At 32.2% G+C, this 15981-nt stretch overlaps 1 long non-coding RNA gene across 1 annotated transcript; it reads left to right on the plus strand.

Annotated features, from left to right (window-relative positions):
• The first annotated feature begins 9232 nt into the window (after positions 1 to 9232).
• Positions 9233 to 14955, plus strand: LOC140442741 (uncharacterized). The gene is made up of 2 exons (XR_011951132.1): positions 9233 to 9381; positions 14693 to 14955. It is a non-coding gene; the product is annotated as an uncharacterized lncRNA (long non-coding RNA).
• The last annotated feature ends 1026 nt before the right edge of the window (positions 14956 to 15981 follow it).

A 15981-nucleotide genomic window follows, 5' to 3' on the forward strand; every position in this document is an offset into this window, starting at 1 on the left:
TCACTATCTTCGCCTTCAGAGAACACTATGACATCATCTTCCAATTCATCGTCAGACTCCGCAAACATAAGTCGCTCTAATTCGCCTTTAGATAATCCTTTTGGCATTTTCAAAGTACGGCGGATGCAAAAAGCCAACACTACACTATAACAAAATCGAAGTAAAAATATACTAGTACTTACCGCTACGACGCGTCAGGGAAACTAAATACGTGTAACCATCGCATTTCGTTCGATGTTTGTTCTTAGAGTTGCGACATGCGCGTAGTAATTTGCAAAGCCACCGATAATACAGATGACACAGATTCCAACGCGGGGTACGAATGTACCCCAAGCCGATCATAATTTATTTGTTTTTAATTTAAAACATCGTTACTGATTTTATGAATAGGATACTATTTGCAATACCCTAATGGACACAAAATAAAATTAGCCAAACGAAACAGGCGCTAATTTCAAAAATATTACAAATAATGTGTATCTGGGGTACAGCTGTACCCCACCCAGGAAGACGAAGGTTAACAAAACAAAACAAACAAAATAACAAAAATTGTTTATTACTTTCAAAATTTGGATATATTATTTAATAAAGAATCGACAGAGAAAAATATAATAATTAATTAATTCGAATACTCCATCAGTTTATGTATTTTTTCCCTTAATTATCTAGATATTTATTTAAATTAAATATGAAGTGTAAATGCCAAATAAAATATAAAATTAGTTAAGCCGGCCCTTTTTACTATTTACCTGAAGAGACAAATCTCTTTATGGCTTCGACTTTATCAGCGGGATACTTTTTAATTCTGCATAAGTCAGTTCTCAGAATTGTGAATGAACTTTACATTATATAGGACATAGAGAAAGGTGGATATTATCAAAGACTGATAACCTGTACTGAGACTGAGACCCCCATAAAATATACTCAACTGTCACTAAAATTGGAGAGGAAATAGAAATAAAAATTTCATAACCCTTAAATAGAAACTTGAAATATAGCCTTGTAATCCTGCACTAAAATATATAATGATAAACGTTTTTTTGTTCTTATTCTGGCGCCCTACTCTAATCAGAGTGAAGGTATAAATGGCGGTTCGAAATTCTTTGTTAGAATGCTGTAATTTTTTTTATTGTACTGACATACGGCTTCTTATTTGTTTATTATTTGTCAAATCACATATGTTATCTGTTTCCTAGTCCACTTCCACCTTCAATGTTGACATTAAAATTTCATTCTTTGTAGAGATTGTATTGATCTCTTGGCCTAAATATGAGACCCTTAGCAATAGATTAGGTTATATTCAATTTGGGTGGACTCTTAACTTCCCTCAACCTAAGAGATCTATGTCTCTCATCCCTAGGTTAAATTTATTGCTTCTAGCTTTTTAACACAGTTTATTATGGCCTTGGATGATACTTCTATACGAAGTCGTAAGGATCTAGTTCATGCTATTAATGCTATTCAACCCTGAACATTTTCACAAAACGTGTTTCTCCGTCTCGTCATCAGCCTGACAGAATCTGCAACTCGCACTGTTTGTCAGTCCGATTTTGTTCATGTGTACCTTGAGGCAACAGTGTCCTGTTAGAAGAAATACAATAATACGAAAATCACCTTTAATAATATCTTATAGATCTTTGAATCTGTCTTCGAAGGTTCATGTATAAAAGCCTTCAAAAGTTTGAGATTCACTTGTTTGTACCAGTGATTTTGTTTCATTCGTTTCACCCAGTCCGATATTGTTCTTTTGGCTGTGCTTCTTGCTATGCCAACGACAGGTTCTGGGTCTATGAAAGTTTCTTTTGCCCTTTCCCTGGCAAGTAGGTCCACTTTTTCGTTTCTTTCTATACCAGTATATCCAAGAACCCAAAGTAAATTTACTTTGTTGATTTTTTCTGGTCTTAATCAGATTCCAAAGACAGTTTTGAACTAACTTGGAGTCAATTCTATTCGATTTCAATATCGTCTGGCTATCAGAAATGATATTTAAATTTTTTTTTCTGCAGATATCGTGATAAGTTCTTGCAGCAATATTTTATTACTATAAAATTCTGCTTGGAATATTGTAGAGTCATTACCTTAGTTTTCTGAAGGCTGTAATATTTTTTTTATAATTAAATTAGTAACTAATTATTATATATTGCTGTAAGATTAGTTTTAAAAACGCTTTGCAATTACCGCAAGTACGCCAATGGTCGTAATCAAAAATCTAGCTGATATAGTATGTTATGAGAATGTAACGATACTTTAGAATTTTGTATCGTCATAGACCTAATTCTTCGTATATCTTTTAGCTTTGTTATTCCTTAAAAGAAATGCTGAAATAAGTAGATTGCTTTATGGTCGCCTTTGAGTTGTGACAGTTGGGTCAAGGAAGTGGCAACTTTATTTCAAAGAGAACCTTTTCCTCAATATTGTACAGTTATTTGCATTTTTGCTTCTCTCTTTAAAAAATATCGTTATGTTTATATGTTTGCGCCGAAAATGAAAATAAGTCGGTTCTTGTTAAGAAGGAATTCTTTGAGTGGGGATTATTCTTTTCTAGGGAAGAGTATATCCAATTTGAGAAAGAGAGAATTACTTTTTGTTGGGTAGTCTAAGAGATTAAACTGACACTTGGTTGCGCCGTCAAAGAGTTTGGACGTATTTCTTTCTCTGGGAATTAATCTATAAGTGTATAATATACACTTCTATTGTATCTTAAGCAGTTTGATCTAAGATCTAACACCCGAGTAGACTAAATATACATTAAAAATTAACTTCAGTGTTTGATACTAAAGCTAAATACAGTTTAAATTCAGTGCGATTTAAGAGGCAACATCATCTAGAGTTACTATAAGTAGTCTTAGTAATTATATTACCTCCAACTATCTACAAAAGTAGAGTAATCTACAGGCCATCTTCGGCAACATTTTACTGATCGGTTGTTAAAGCTAACTACCGATGCAGTCATTTCCTGTAAGGAACAACTATTTCATCAATAGAACTTTTCAGAATTTTCATTAACTTTCATATCTTTTCATTAACAAATATTAATCACAAACATTCATTATTTAAATAAAAGCTGTACTAGTACAGTGCACATATTTTAAATATGCCGGTGGGAGATGGCTTCTATGCGTTGTATTATAGTTGGTGTATAAGAGAAAAAGTTTTCGAAGTAATGAAATAACAAATTTTATATTATTATTTGTTATTTCATTATTTTGAAAACTTTCTCTCATACATCGACTATAATACAGCGCATAGAAGCCATCTCCCACCGGCACATTTAGAATCTGTGCACTGTAGCTTCTTGTGAACCAAGTGCAGTTTGGTCCTTATTTTAATTTTTGCTAAAACCGATTTTTATATTCTTGTCTCTGTACTTTTGCAACTTATTGTAAATAATATTTATATGCACATATGCACATATTATATGTGCATGTGTCTTTGCCTATCATATTAAAAAAATTTGGATTTTTTTACATGTTATGGTAGATTTATTTGTATTTCTTGTTTTTGGAATACACCCATCTGGGATTCAGTTATTGAATATGTTTTGTTTTGTTTATCTACTGAATTTTATTTATCTACTTCTAATAAGCTTCCTGATAATATAGTATTTCTGAATATTTGCTAATAAAAATATTTAACTATTACGAAATCTTCGACCAGGAGAAAGATCAGGCTGTATATGTTTTTATGTAAGTAGGTGGATGGAGTCCACCTAATATATTTTTTATTTGTTTATGTAGTGTGTTGACCAAATTTATTTAATAATTAACTGTTAATATCTTTTCTTGTATTTCTTTTTTTATTTCTTATAACATTAATATTCTTATCTTTTTTCCTTCTCTCTTTTCGCTTCTAAGGTTTGTTAATTTTCCCCTTGTAACCCCAAAAAATTATTATTATCTCTTATTTTCTCTTATCTTTGGCAATTTTACCTATCTCACTTGTTATCTATTTGTCTGCCTTTTCTAATCTATCTTCTCGTGTCTTATCTTTATTATTTCTTCTGTTTGTTCACAAATATATATATATATATATATATATATATATATATATATATATATATATATATATATATATATATATATATATATATATATATATGAAGACTACAGGGAAAAAACCACACATGTCAATTTTTTTCAAATTTCAGATTTCTATTCTATGGCATAGAACACGCGGAGAAGCACATTTTAGAGCTATCGTACAGGGCAAAAAGTAGTCTTGTCATGAGTAATTACACTTCAAAGTTTCGGGGTACTGGGAAAAAACCAGCTTTGTCCATGCGTCCAGTGAAAGAACCAGATATGTCACAAGTTTCACGGTAGATAGGGTTGAATTGCTTTAAAAATTATTATTAAACAATGCGTGTTTCAATAATAGAAAGTTTTTTTGTAAGAACAAACATTTGTGAATATCGAATATAATTATTTTTCTGAATGATTAAATGTTCAACAAGACATTTATGCATTGATAACATAACGTTCACACATTAATTTCATAATATTCCGATTCATACATTATATCGTAAACAACAAAATCCATTTGCTTCGTGAAATAAAATTTAAATATCCCATCCGTGGACATTCATACTCAGAGTGTGACAAGAATGTTGGACTGTGGAATCTAAAAATGCCTTTTGAAGTACCAAAAGAGTTTAGAGACATGATTAAGGGGTCCCGCGTAAAGCCGTCTCTATTCATCGTCGTGAAAGTAACACGAAAAATAGTTTTGGACTGGAAATCATTTTTGAACAAAAAGTATGTTCCAAAATGCCCTTTTAAAACTCAGGTTTTGAAAGAGGTTGTTGCCACATCAGAGCACAGTCGAATTATAAATCATCGATCTTCTTACAATGGACCATTCTTTTCAAGCACCTTGAAGAAACGAATGACCTTAACAACTACGGAGTTGAAAAATGGAGAATTTGAATTACCATTACCAGCCTACTCAGGTAAGGTATAAGGTATCACGAAAAATTATAATATTATTCCCTGTATGTTGTTTCAGGACCCCTCGCAATTTCAAAAGCCAAGCACAGCGATTTAATGAGCCTTATGAGATTCTGTGGTCCTGCAGCTGTGGATTTTTTCTCCGTCTTACCTTATAATTAGTCGTAAAAGGTAAATTATTATTATTATAATCACTCCTTTTTTTATTTCTTTATTTAACGTCGGCGTCGATCTACTTCTGCGATTAAAACTAAACACCGACGGCCGGAGCACGCTTCCACCAACGGAAAATTTTGACGAATGCCCTGGTGTTCCAACCACAGGTAGGGATCTTTAACGAGCAATGTTACAGTAAAACCTGTGTTAACGGCCACCTGTCAAAACCTGCCACTTGTACTAGCCGGCTAGTTTCAAAGTTTCCCAAACCAAAATTTGTGGACTACAAAACCTGGTATTAGCGGCCACCTTTTTATATCGCCCAATAGTTCTGTCATTTTTAGTGACCGTTATTGACAGGTTTTGCTGTATTTATTATTACCTATCATTCACAATAGAAATACTAATCAAAATGAAACCTATTTTCATTATTGAAAGCATTGACAATTTTCTGTTTCAGATGACTAAGCTGGTTCATTCAATGGACAAATTGCGGTTGACAAGAATTTCCTGGATTTTTAAAGAGTGTAACACATTTTTCTGAATAAAAACAGTGCAATGCCGTTCATGTGTTTTTATGGAACAATTTTGACTCCCGACTTTTATTATACGTTTCAAATATATATATATATATATATATATATATATATATATATATATATATATATATATATATATATAATTAGGAAAACATTAAGTTTGCCTAATTTTGGATAAGAAAGAAATCTTATAATTGGATATCCAAAATTAGGAATCCACCTATATAATGTTATTATGTTATTCAAAACATGTTAGTCTGTATATTTTCTTTTTAAAATGGAATCGAGAACATATAAAAAATGCTATTGACACTATTAAAAGTAAAAAATGGAATACATGAAGGCGTCAAAGTGCTTTAATGTTCCCAATTTAACCATTAACAAACGTGAGAAAGACCCATAGGAGCAATGTGTGCTAGGATTTAGTCAAAAACCAGTTTTATCAGCAGAAATGCAAGAAGACTTGGTAGAGTACTGTTTGAAAAAAGGCAGTATTATGGTTATATATTCTTAAATATTATGGCCCAGTACTTGCAGACATTCGAAGAAAAGTATACCAACTTGATATCTGAAATAACCTTTTTTATTCCTTTTTAAAAAGAGATGACAAAGCCGGTAAAATGTGGCTCCAAAATTTCCTCAGACGCCATCCCAATCTATCTGTAAGAAAACCACAGGAAACAGAATAAAAAGTTTTACCCTAGCAAATACCAACCTTTTTTGATATCCTGGAACCAGCTATGGAGCAGATAAATTTTAAACCCCTAAGTATGTATATTGTTGATAAAATGGTATCACCACCGTACAATGCAAGATTTCTAGGGTCATCAACCTAAAAGGAAAAAAACACGTAGGAGCCATAACTGCTGCAAAGAGAGGGGCGCCAGTAACTGTACTTATATGCACGATACTGCCGGAGGATTCATTCCTACGTTGTTTCTATTCTTACGCAAAAAATGAAGGCAAAGCTATTAGTCGGAGCCCCAGCTGGGTTAATTTCTAATTGTCACCCTTCAGGATAGATACAGAGCCACATCTTTACAGGATGGATGTAATATTTTATCAATCATGTAAAACCTTCAGAAGACTATCCCGTGTTGCTCATTTTTGATGGACATATAAGCCATACACGGAATCTGGACGTTATAGACTTAGCTAGACAAAATATTTTTTATTATATGCATCCCTCCCCATACGTCACCTAAAGTCCAACCGGTAGATTTGTGTTTTATGTCATTATTAAAAACATACTATTGAATAGAAATCCAAAATTGGTTAAAGAATAATCCTTTCCGAAATGTGGGATTAAAATATGCTCATTATTCTGCCTTGATTGTCAAAAATCTGCGACTACTGAGATATCAATCAACGGGTTTCATAAAGCAGGAATTTTTACATTCAACCTTCAATACTGCTGATAAGGCTCTGCTATTTGAATTAAATCACACTGTTAGCTCAATTCAACTGTCTATTGAAAAACCGCTCCGAAACATCAAATGACTAGCAGTGTGGAAATTAATCAGTTATCCAACAATATAAAAGTTTACTTTTCACCTTTATCATCCTGCAGTTTATTGATATCCACTTCAAACTGCGGACGTAAAACCCGTTTCTCCGGCGTTAGTTATAAGTACGCCCAACGAAGATGATTTAGAGGCTAGAATTAAAGAAAACACAGTAAAGAATCACTTAAAAATAAAGTTGCGATAATTAAAAGTTTTAAGGAAAACTAAAAAGAAGACGATTGTCAAAAACAAAAAGGTTAAAAAGAAAGTAAAGGAAAAAAATGAATCCTAAAATAACTCAAATGTTACTTATGATGATTCAGATATGGATATCGATCAAGAAAGTAACGCAGAGTGTATTTTCTTCACTGAACATTGTTCAAATCACCAACAAGGAGAAAAGTGTATACAGTGTTGCTGGTAGTGATAAGTACAAGTTGCTTTAGATGGTCACATAAAGAATGTGCTGGTAGTGATAAAAAAACACTTAGGTGTGTGATTTTTTTTATTGAAATATAGGTTAGTTTCTTAATTTTAGGGTATCGAATTATAGAAACCTTTTTTTTTTATTTGAAAAAGTGTCATTTTTTTCTTCTTCTTCTCCTTGCGCCACTCCTGTCGGAGATTGGAAATCGTCAAAGCTATCCTGACCTTGTTAACAGCTGACCTAAAGAGTTCATTAGTGGTACAGCCAAATCACTCTATCAAATTACGCAACCATGGCATTCTTCTACGGCCTGGATTTTCCTTGCATTATATTTTGAAGTAATACGTTCAGAGCGCTTGCGAAAGCCGTTCTGATGATGCCTATTGGGCTGAAATACGTATAAACGGATGCGCAAGCTCCCTATACGTGAAATAAAATCTTAACTGTCTTTTCCTTGTTATTTCGATATACTCTGTACGAGTACTAGAAACCAATTCGCTAAGAATTTTGCTTAGTTGAGGAGATATGTTGTGGAATGCAATTTTTAGATTCCCCATGTCTCTCTTAACACCTTTATCAACGTCTGTTTTTGCCTTGCAATTCTTAGAAGGCACAGATTAAAGCGGAATTCTTGAATTTGGTTTCGAAAATTAGTCTACGATTTTATTATCAGATGTCGCTACATTGCGTCTATACGAAGCCATGTTATAGTTGCTTCCTAAGACAGAAAAGATTTATTTCACGTTCAGAGCGCTTGCGAAAGCCGTTCTGGTGATGCCTATTGGGCTGAAATACGTATAAACGGATGCGCAAGCTCCCTATACGTGAAATAAAATCTTAACTGTCTTTTCCTTGTTATTTCGATATACTCTGTACGAGTACTAGAAACCAATTCGCTAAGAATTTTGCTTAGTTGAGGAGATACGTTGTGGAATGCAATTTTTAGATTCCCCATGTCTCTCTTAACACCTTTATCAACGTCTGTTTTTGCCTTGCAATTCTTAGAAGGCACAGATTAAAGCGGAATTCTTGAATTTGGTTTCGAAAATTAGTCTACGATTTTATTATCAGATGTCGCTACATTGCGTCTATACGAAGCCATGTTATAGTTGCTTCCTAAGACAGAAAAGATTTATTTCACGTTCAGAGCGCTTGCGAAAGCCGTTCTGATGATGCCTATTGGGCTGAAATACGTATAAACGGATGCGCAAGCTCCCTATACGTGAAATAAAATCTTAACTGTCTTTTCCTTGTTAATACGTATTTATGTCCTCTCATCAGGTGACCCAAATATTCGAGTTTTCTTCGTTTGATCGTTGACAAAATTTCTGGGTCTTTTTTACTTTTACCTAATATTTACATTGTTAAATGATGTAATAAATATTTAATATGCATAAGTTGTTTTAAATGTCTGTATTTTCCCTCTAAAAATATTACTAAATTTACTAGACAGCTTGGAATGAGATCAGTGATTGTTGCTGTTTGATGTATAATTTTTACCGCTTCTATAAAATGAATTACAGAAACTTTGGAACACAAACGTTATAAACGGTCCTGTATATATTATTGTCCTGTTTTCTAATACTTATTGCGCAAAACAAATAAATTAAAAAACATAATACCTAATAAAATTATAGTTTAATTATAGTTTGGATTTATGTATGTACAGAAATTTTAGATTGTATTAAACAAAACAAATTCTAATTTGCAGTTTGGCATAGTAACAAAATAGAAACATCAACTGGCACCAAAAATGAAAACTGCATTTGTTACAATTTTTCTTGCTGCTGCTGTGGCCTCGATAACTGGTAAGACTCTTCACAAATAAACGTTTAAATTATGATATAATTTAATAATTATCTTAATAGTGTAAATACAAAACTTCGTTTTGTATTTACACTTATTAAGATAATTATATGATTTTGGTTTTTTACTAACGTTTCTTCATTATTTCACTTTACATAACATATGCTAACATGATTTTGTAAGGTGGGGGTGGTGATACGCAAGCAACCAGATAATAAAAATGAACGCAACCTCTGCAAAATGCACATCCTTTAGAAAATGACATGTCCTTAGGAGTTACGGAAATATATAATACAAATAGAATGAGCGTTGCAATACAGCGTCGTTCCCCCAGTGCGACAGAGAAAGCTGACGCAAAGCAGTCAATGCATCTCTTTCTAATGGGCTAGATTGTGTGACCACGTGATCTAAATTACCAATGGGACACAAGTCGTTAATAACCGCTATGAATTCCAAGATTTTACTGACCAGAACTACCCGCGTGATATCTGTGTTCGTAGTGGTCAAATGATTAAGAATGACATAGCGAGATATTTGAGTACCAGTCATCATCACGTAGCGCTACAACCTTGGGTGGGTCTTGACTGATTGTACAACTTTTTTCAAATTTGTTCGGTCTTCCATCAACCTAGGGTCAAATGGAATGTTCATTTTCCGGAGATCTGCTTAGATGTTATCTCTCCACCGCATTCTGGGAAGTCCGAGTGGTCTTTTGCCTGTAGGAATCTCCTCTCATACCAGTTTTACAAGTCTCTCGTTATGCAGTCTGTGCACGTGGCCTGCCCATCTTAGTCGCTGTGATTTAGTTTCTTGGACAATATCGGCGTCATTGTAGAGTGCTTTTAATTCGGTATTGGTTCTGATCTTATACTGGTTTGTGGTGATGTCATAGTGAGGTCCGAAAATTTTTCTAAATATTTTTCGTTCAAAGCGTCTGAGTTTTTCTTCGTTTGCTTTGGTCATGGTCCACATTTTGCATCCATATGTTATTACAGGTCTGACGATGGATTTATAGATTTTTATCTTTGAACTTCTTGTAAGATGTTTTGATTTTATGAGCTTATCCAGTGCGAATAGACAGCGGTTTTCAGATTGGATTCTGTCTTTTATTTATTTCTTCAGTAACATCGTTGTCAGCTGTGATTACGGCCTTCAGATACTTAAAACGTTGTACTGTTTCGAAATTGAAGGTTTTGACAGTCACATTTTGTCCTATTCTGTCTCTTCGTGTCGTTCTATTTATACACATATATTTCGTCTTCTCTTCATTAATCTTCAGCCCTACTTCGCTTGTTGCTCCTTCTACCTTGTTAAAGTTATCTTTCGTGAATAGGATGGAGTCTCCAACGAGATCGAGATAGCAATTCTGTTTTTATTTCGGCCGACCTCATGTCTTTCTCTAATACATGGTTAAAAAGTAGTGGAGATAACGCATCACCCTGTTTGAGTCCAGTGTTGATTTCAAAGCTGCCAGACAGTTTATTATTTACACGTACTTTAGATATTCCATCCTCCATACAGACTTTGGTCTTCCAAATGAGTTTCTTTGGTATTGAGAACTCCGCCATGGCATTCAATACTTGGCTTCTTTCTACGCTATCATATGCCTGTCGAAAATCTATGAAAAGATTGTGTTTGGGTCTGTTATACTCCCATCCCTTTTCTAGAAGTTGTCTCAGCGTGAATAGTTGATCTATTGTTGATTTGTTTGCCCTAAAACCGGCTTAATATTCGCTTAGGACATTTTCAGCATAAAGGATTAGTCTACTTAGAATGATGTTTAAGAGGGTTTCATATGCCGTGTTTAGGAGTGAAATTTCTCTATAATTCGCGCATTTTGTTTGGCTCATTTTTTGTGGATGGGCACTATTATGTTATCCTTCCATCGTGCTGGTATTCTTTCTTCTAACCATATGTGCGTTATTAGCTGGTGGATTTGGCGATGTAGTGCGTCTCCTCCATATTTCAGAAGTTCTGCTGGTATCTCGTCCATACCCGGCGCTTTGTGATTTTTTAGCTTATTTAAGGCCTTTTGGTTTTCTTTAAAGGAGAAATTTTTGACGGGCATGTGCGCTGTGATATAGATATCTTCTTTTTGCTGTTCTTCCTGTATGATGTTTAGAAGGTCCCTAAAATACTCTTTCTATTCTTCAGTTACTTCTTTACCGTCGATTATCATACGGCCTTGATTGTCTCTCAGTGTGTGGATGGAATTGGTTCTATGTCCTCTTTTCTCAGAGGAAATTGCTTTATAGAATTCTCTGGAGCCTGGTTTGGGCCGGTCGCTCTCCATAGCTTCAGAGCTTCATGAGTACCAGTGTTGTATGTAAAGTGTCGTTTCAAGAAAGCAAGTTTGCTGACCGAGAATGATGGAGAAATGTTTTGTGTTTATACTAAAATTGAGAAAATCAATATTAAAAAATAATAATTATTTCATGAAATAAATATAAACTGTTTATTCGTACCTAGTCTTCTTTTATAAAAATATAAGCAATTGTATAGTAATAATATGTTATTTCATTTTATTTTAGTTGTTCAATACAGCAGCACTACACTACAATACATCTTAGAAATAAAATTACAATTGCAAGAAAATTAAAAACAGATAGATATCTAATATTTACATAAAAGTAAATATACTGGATGTAGTGAAAAGTTACTTGATACGTTGTCATGATTTTTTTTGTGGAGAAAAACCGTTTCTGTAGTTCGATATTTTTACATATTGAAACTTTTAAAACACTTTCAAAAATTTTTTTATCGTCCGATTGAGATGAAATTTTCAATCAAGTTTTTGTTTTACATATTTGACAAATCAATCTAAAAATTGCTGTCACTTAAATTATCTAAATAGTGTGTATTTACAAGTATCGTCAAATCTGCAATTACTTTTTTTTATTCTTTCTTTTTTGTTACAAATTAAATTTATGCTACTTTAGTATTTCCTTTAATTTAATGTATACTTTATATGTTTATATAAAGTATATATATATATATATATACATATATATATATATATATATATATATATATATATATATATATATATATATATATATATATATACTTATATATATATATATATATATATATATATATATATATATATATATAATATATATATATATACATATATATATATATATATATATATATATATATATATATATATATATATATATATGTATATACATGTATGTATATATGTATACAGTGATGAGTGCCTTAAGAACCGGCAAAATAACGCAAAAGATAGAAAACCTAATACGTTGTGAAATAAAAAGAGATGAAAGTAGTAGAGGTGGGAAATTATCGATAGAAACCTATAATTTACATTACATTATATTAGGACTATCGATAGTTTCCCACCTTTAGACGTTAGCTTATGAGCTAGTTGACTTCAGTCATAATATTACAAGTATGACGTCAAACATTAACACTTTTTAAATTTCGCATAAAGTAAAAACTGATTGAAGGCAATAAAGCCAATGCAAATAAACAGTTTAATTAGTAGTAATTTGATAACTAATTCTTTGTTGACGAATACAGAATAAGAAGCTATGATAATTCTGTATTGACAAGAGTGTATGCGACGTCTCAAATCATAGTTTATTATTGATCGATACCTTAATTTTGGATAAAAAAATACTCCTACTTAAACTGTTTTTACTTGCATTACGTGAAACATATTACTATGACTGAAGTCAACCATAATATAATGTAATGTAAATTAGAGCTTTCTATCGATAATTTTCCACCTCTACTACTTTCATCTCTTTTTATTTCACAACGGATTATGTTTTCTATCTTTTGCGTTATTTTGCCGGTTCTTAAGGCACTCATTACTGTATATATATATATATATATATATATATATATATATATATATATATATATATATATATATATATATATATATATATACTTTAATTTAATGTTTTTCAACAACTTAGATTGCCCATAGAACCTTCATAATTCATCTTAAAATCTCTATAACATACAGGTATATCGTCTATTAAAATAGTATCGTCTATTAAAATAGTTAAAACACGTATTTACGTAAATATAGCTATTTTATTAAATTAAATCAAACTCGTTCACAATGGTCATAATTAAATCACACCAAATTATTATCTGTATTTATGTGTCATCACCGAACTACTCGTTACCATATAAGGCAATTAGTGACCCAAGCCAATCACCGTATTAGAAGTTGAGTGTGACTTCACAATGTCATAACAGAACTACCAGTATTCCATCTTAAGCTGATTAGGACACTAGGAAGTTAGTGACTTAAGCTGATCAGCGTATTAGGATAATAGTGTGATTGCAGGTAGAGCATCAAATTTTATTCATCCATTTAATAGATTACGCATAATATTTGGTAGTCAAATTTATATATATATATATATTTATATATATATATATATATATATATATATATATATATATATATATATATATATATATTTAAGCCCTTTTCTCTATTTGGATTGCCGAATATATGCCTCTTCTAGTTCTCGCCATTCATCTCTGTTGTTTGTAAGACGTTTCCACATTGGCCCTGCAGTTCTTTTAATATCGTCGCTCCATCGCATTTGCGGTCGTCATCGTGGTCTTTTGGCTTCATATGGCCGCCAATTCCAGATTTGTTTATTCCATCGGCCATCCGTAAGACGTTCGTTATGTCCAGCCCATTTCAGTTTAGCCAATTCGACTGCATTTTTTACTTTTGTTCTATTACGAATGTTTTCAATAGTTTTATGGTCTTTGAGTGAGATACCCAGCATCTGTCGTTCCATAACTTCCTGAGAGTTCTGATCTTCTCCATGTTTATTTTAGTAAATGTCCAGGTTTGAGCTTCATATGTAAGTACAGATAGGATACAGGAATTAAATACTTTGGTTCGCAGTCTTTGAGGTATATTTTTATTTTTAAGTACGTATGAGAGTCTTCCGAATGCTGCCCATCCCATTTTTACACTTCAGCTTATTTCGGTAGTCTGATTTTCTTTGCTTACCTTGACATTTTGACCCAGATATTCATCTACGTGTTCTATCTCTGTCCCTTCGATGTTTATCATAGGTTTGTCATCTTTGTTATTATATATATATATATATATATATATATATATATATATATATATATATATATATATATATGTATATATATATATACATATATATATATATATATATATATATATATATATATATATATGTATATATATATATATATATATATATATATATATGTATATTGTATAAATGATTTTTAAAATAAATTTATTTATATTAATTTTTTTGATTACAGGTCTAATAGCTCTACCTAAATGTGGTGAAAATGAGGTTCCAGGCTGTAAACCCTGTTGTTCTCCAGATGACCTTACTTGCCACCACAAAAAACAATCATGTGATGGACCGTGTTTTTTATCTTGTACATGTAAATGCATTTGTGCTCCAGGATTCTATAAAAATAGTACACTAAAATGTGTAAAAATTTAAAATTCTTTAAAAGTTTTGTACTAAAAATAGTAAAAAAAAATGTGATAATAAATAAACTCTCCTGTAAAATAACCTATTTTTTTCAATAAGATCCAACCAAGTAGGGTAAGTTGACCAGTAATTGACCAGCAACCAGTAATTGACCAAAGATATCTCTAAAGCTAAAAATAAGATACCTGTAAATCTTAACGTCTATATATCAGGTTTCCTGTATTGTTTTAACCTTCGGCTAGTAGATGGTGCCGTAATACTACTACTTTATTTATATAGAGCGCGTCGAGAGGGCGTAACAAATTGACTTGTCAATTTTTAGTTACAGTGTGTGACTTAGTATATTATTCATGGTAAGTGAACAGTTTTATTTAAATCTGTAATCATCGAAAAGACATTATACAAACAACGCCATTAAATGGATTCTAATCAAAATTAGATATAGAGCATAAAAGGTTTTTGATAATATTTTAATATATTTTCGAGTTTTTTTGGGAAAAAATCAAGTAGTCAATTATGATATTGAAAATTATACCTATTATCTAGTAAATAACCTGATTGGTCAATTACTAGATTTCGGCAATAGTGACTATTTCCCATCTTTTTTGCTCTTACAATGCACACCATTTATTATTTGAGTTCTTTGTCTTATTAATATTGCAAATGAAAATGTCTGTCCAGATTTTGACCACAAAAAACAATGGTTAACTACTGGCACCGTGTAGTGGTCAACTACCGATGATCGGTGGTCAACAACTAGCTTTACCACTGGTCAATCACTGATTTGAAATTTTTATATTATTTCTTTTCCAGCAAAATGGTTGCCACGGTTAAGAAAGCCAAAGTATTTTTCAAATACTCAGAAAATGACCTATTATAAGCCATTGAGGATATTAGGAACAACGTATGTTCAATACGTGGCGCAGAAAGGACGTATACTGTTTCTCATTCTACCCTTGTTAACAAACTAAAAGGTAGAACCCCGGAAAAACGAAAAATGGGTCCTCCGACTGCAAAGGATTAGTGCGTTGGATCACTGCTTCAGCCCATAAAGGATTTCCTCTAAACAAAAACCTACTTTGTGAAACAGTAAAAGCTATAATCGAT

This window comes from Diabrotica undecimpunctata, chromosome 6, assembly GCF_040954645.1.
Source record: "Diabrotica undecimpunctata isolate CICGRU chromosome 6, icDiaUnde3, whole genome shotgun sequence".
NCBI lineage: Eukaryota > Metazoa > Arthropoda > Insecta > Coleoptera > Chrysomelidae > Diabrotica > Diabrotica undecimpunctata.